Source organism: Oryx dammah, unplaced genomic scaffold (assembly GCF_014754425.2).
Source record: "Oryx dammah isolate SB20612 unplaced genomic scaffold, SCBI_Odam_1.1 HiC_scaffold_18, whole genome shotgun sequence".
In the NCBI taxonomy this organism is placed as follows: domain Eukaryota; kingdom Metazoa; phylum Chordata; class Mammalia; order Artiodactyla; family Bovidae; genus Oryx; species Oryx dammah.
In genome coordinates, this window is record NW_024070202.1 from 118,188,622 (window position 1) to 118,192,571 (window position 3,950).

Sequence of the window (3,950 nt, forward strand, 5' to 3'; positions counted from 1 at the left end):
ATTTTTGGATTTTTCCATCGGCTCGTTAGGAGCTGGCGATCGGCGCCGGGCGGTGCGGGACGCGGCCGCGTGCCGGCTTGCGGAGTCCGTGCGCGGCGGCCGCCGGCCCCGAGGCTCGGTATGGTTACGATTATTTGCCGGTAATCAAAGTGGCCGCCGTAAACAGCCGAGGGCGACCATGGTCCGAAAGCCTCCTCCGGGCGGGCCCGCCGGGGCCGCGCTCACTCGCGCCCGCACGGAGCCCACGCGAGCGCTCGGCGCGCCGGGGCCGGGGAGCCCGGCTCAGCGCTGCAGCCGCGGGCGAGCGCGCCGCTGGGGCCCCGCGCCCCTCCGCGCACTTGAAGCGCAGCGCGGCCGCCGATTGGCGCGCGCGGCGGGGCCGGGGGCGGGGCCCCGGGCCCTCATTGGCCGAGGGCTGCACCTGTCAGCGCCCCGGCCGCCCGCCGCCCCGCCCCTGCGCCGCGGGGTCCTAAAGAGCACAACTGCCGGGCCCCGGGGGTGGGGCGAGGAGGCAAGGGGCTGCGAGGGGCGCGCCCCCACGGTGCCTGCTCGCGCTCCTGACGCTGCAGAGCGGGCCTGCGGGTGCTGGCCGCCCTACCCGAGTTCAGCGTGCGTTCTGTCCCTCCTCCCCGCCAGCCCGTGAGGGTGCCTGCTTCTGCCGGGAGAGCCCAGGCGGCTTCCACACCTGGAGGCTCTGCTGGCAGAGGGTCCTCGGCCCTGCTCCGAGGTCTTGAGACGCGCGGGCGGTGGGCGGCTGTGCCCGTGCCGCCGGCCCCCCACCTTCTCTGGGACTTCTGTGCGGCTCAGATGTTGTGCGTGTGTGGAAGGACGCACACGTGCCCTCGCCCTCAGCCCTCTCGGGTCCAGGTGAAAAGCTGCAATACCCAGGTGGCCTTGCAGTGTCGCCCACCTGCCCTGGGGCAGGCCCTCGGCTACAGAGCTCTTCCTCTCGGCCAGGGACACCCGGCTGTGCGCACGCAGCACGCGGTGCCCACCCCGGCCCTGGAGAGCCCAGCAAGGCCGCAGGCCTCCGAGGCTGGTCACTCTGATCCTGCTGCCCCGAGGCCCTGGGCCGGAAGATGCAGGCTCTCTCCTGCCTGCAGCTCTGGGAAATTGGAGGAAAGGGCTTCCCTCATCCGGAGCAGGGCAGTGGGGAGAGTCCAGCCACCACCTCCGTCCCCCATTTGCACTTAACATATTTACAGTAAAAAACACCTCCAAGGGCGTTTTGAAGCGGAAAGAATGGCCATGCAGGTCCAAGAGCCCAGCGGCCACCGACGCCAGGCTTTGTCAACAGTTCCATCACGCTTAGTTATCTTCTCCAGACCAATGTGAGAATTGGAGCGGGAGCTTAGGTGGCTTCGCCTGGAGGTGAGAGGTGACTAAAGCAGAAGAAGGGGCTGTGGGAGGGGCCGAGGACCAAGGGAAAATGAAACACGGGGCCAGGTAAACTTTACAATTAGCAGGTCAGGTTGCTACAGAGGTTTTTAGTGGTAAATGCAGGGACCAAGTCATTTCCCTTCAAAGGCTTTTTACCCAGGTGAGAGTGGATCACAGTGACTCCTGGTTCCGGGGGTGAGCAGTGTTTCCTTTTCACTCTAACAGGGTAGATCCGAGGCCCACAGGACTAGTAGGAAGATTAGGAGGATAGGGGCAGATAAGTACAGCAACTGGAATAAATGTTACACGGTTTTGCAAGAAACGGCAGCTTTGACGTAGTGTTTATCTTCTTTAGATCACGTCTCTATGGTGGTAAAAGTGCAGTCATCCTTCCTCTGAGTGGAGAGAGGAGTGGACTCCCTCGAACACCTACTGTGTGCCACAGGCTTTCTAGAATTATCTTACTTCATCCTCACTGTGATGCCTGATGAGGGATTTCTCGTTTCAGAGTGCAGATTCAAAGAGGTTGAAGCTTTCATCCCAGCAAACTTGTTAAGCCTCAGAGTTTGAAATGAGCTGGGTGTGATTGCAGGAGCTTCACATTCCCGCTTGCTGTCCCCAGCTCCCCCACGGTCCCCAGCCCTGTTCCCCGTCCTGTCTGTTCTCTCTGGGGAAAGAGGGTTTTACAAGGAGAACAGAGTAGCCAGCGGTTCTGGACAAAAGACCTTCTTCACCCTTCGAGGGAGGGTGACAGTGTCTTTGTTGCCACTCTGCAACACTCTCGACCTCTTTTCCCAAGATAGAGTGAGCAGAGAACGAATCGGCTGGTCCTGAGAGCAGCGACTTAGGAGGTTGTGGCAGGGGCATGACTGCAAGGTAAACGTCCCACAGTAGATCGCCTCTCTGCAACCTGAAATAACCGCTGTCGGGGCCGTCTTAGTTGCGGGCTAGACTTCATAAACCACCCCATCTTTAGCAACAAAATCATTCTTTTTTAAAAAATATAACTCCTAGAGGACTCCACATTACTTTTTGTTGTTGTTGTTGTTCTGCAGTAACTATGCTCCTGAACTCGCATAACCCTCACCTCCCCTGGGTTTCTACTCGGCCGGGACTGGCTGGTAACACTGCCTGAACAGACAGAATGAATACTGTATGTGAGAGCCGGCTTGAACCAGGTCACCTGGTGACCCCGAGTCCACACCACCTGAACGGCCCAGGTTGCCCTGGGTGACTCTCTAAATGTAGTGTGATTGCAGATGTAGAAGCTTCTTTATCTTGATGAGTTTTTCTTTGGAAAAGTCAGGGTTAGACAAAACGGATCCTACGTGCTAAAGGACTTTACAATGGAGACACACACTGCTTCTGTTAAGAATTAGGTAATACACACGGGAGGTCTCTGTGAAGTTGTATGAGAAGAGAGAGGCAGAGAGGTGAAGTGGTCTGGGAGGTTTGGGGTCTTTGTGTGGTTTACGACGTGTGAAGTTGTGCACACCGGGCTCTTCCTGTTTCCAGCATCTGTATTGACCCAGCCCAGCTGGCTTTGAAGGTTTGGGGTAGACAGAAGCGGCCTCCTGTCTGGGGAAGGGCCTCAGCAAGAGATCAAAGGTCTGGTCTGAGCAGTACCGCTGGCCTCAGTCTCCCTGCCAGGGCCACAGGGAGAACCCTCCATTTCCCAGGAGAAGCACCTTCCATCAAGCCGCCTCCCGACCCTGCCCCTCCTCTCCAGGCCACGCATCCTCATCCCTTTAACACCGAACACTGCCTGCACCCACCTTCCTCAGCAAAGAAAGGAGAACTGGAGATGTTTACAAACCAGTGGGAAAGAAAGAGCTGTTGTCATCCATGTCTATTCATGTCTGGAACGGTATATGTGGAGTTGGGATAAAGGCTATATATTCACGTGTTCAGGTGATGGAAGGCAGGCATCTTTCTTCATCAGTTACATTTTGCCTCCTTCCACGTGAAGGGGGCAGGCACAACAGTGCAGGAGCGTGAGGGCAGCTCCACCCCGCTGGCCTGGGGCACAGGTGGGAGACGACCTTTCCTGGGAACCGTTCTGCCCAGCTCCCCCCACACCCCTCAGAGCTCTAGGTTTCCAGAGCTGAGACCAGGACGGGTGCAAGTGATTCAGCCTGGCCCGCCCAAGCCATGCACTGCTCCCGGGACTAACTCTGCTGAACTTCAGTCGAACCACCATGCCAGGCGTCCTCCAGGAAACGGGCACCGGGGTGCTGTGTCACTTGCCGGGGTCAGGACCTAGGCTTTCGGACTCGAACCTGGTCAGTCAGGTTACTCTGCGAAGATGGTGGTGAGGAATCCCCGGGTCTGTCAGGGCGGAGGGGCAGGAGGGCGAGGCAGGAACTGTGTGAGACGCTGGGGACCGGCGCGGGAGGGGCTGGGGTCACTGGAGGGCAGGCTGGGGGGGCGGGGCGGGCTGCACAGGTGTCTCCCGACCCCCCAGCAGCAAAGCCGGAGAAGGGGGCCCAAGGTGTCTCATAGTACGCCCTTTGATTCACCGACCTCCTCCTAGATCCGGGCGTTCGGCCTGTTAAAGGGACTGGGAAGGG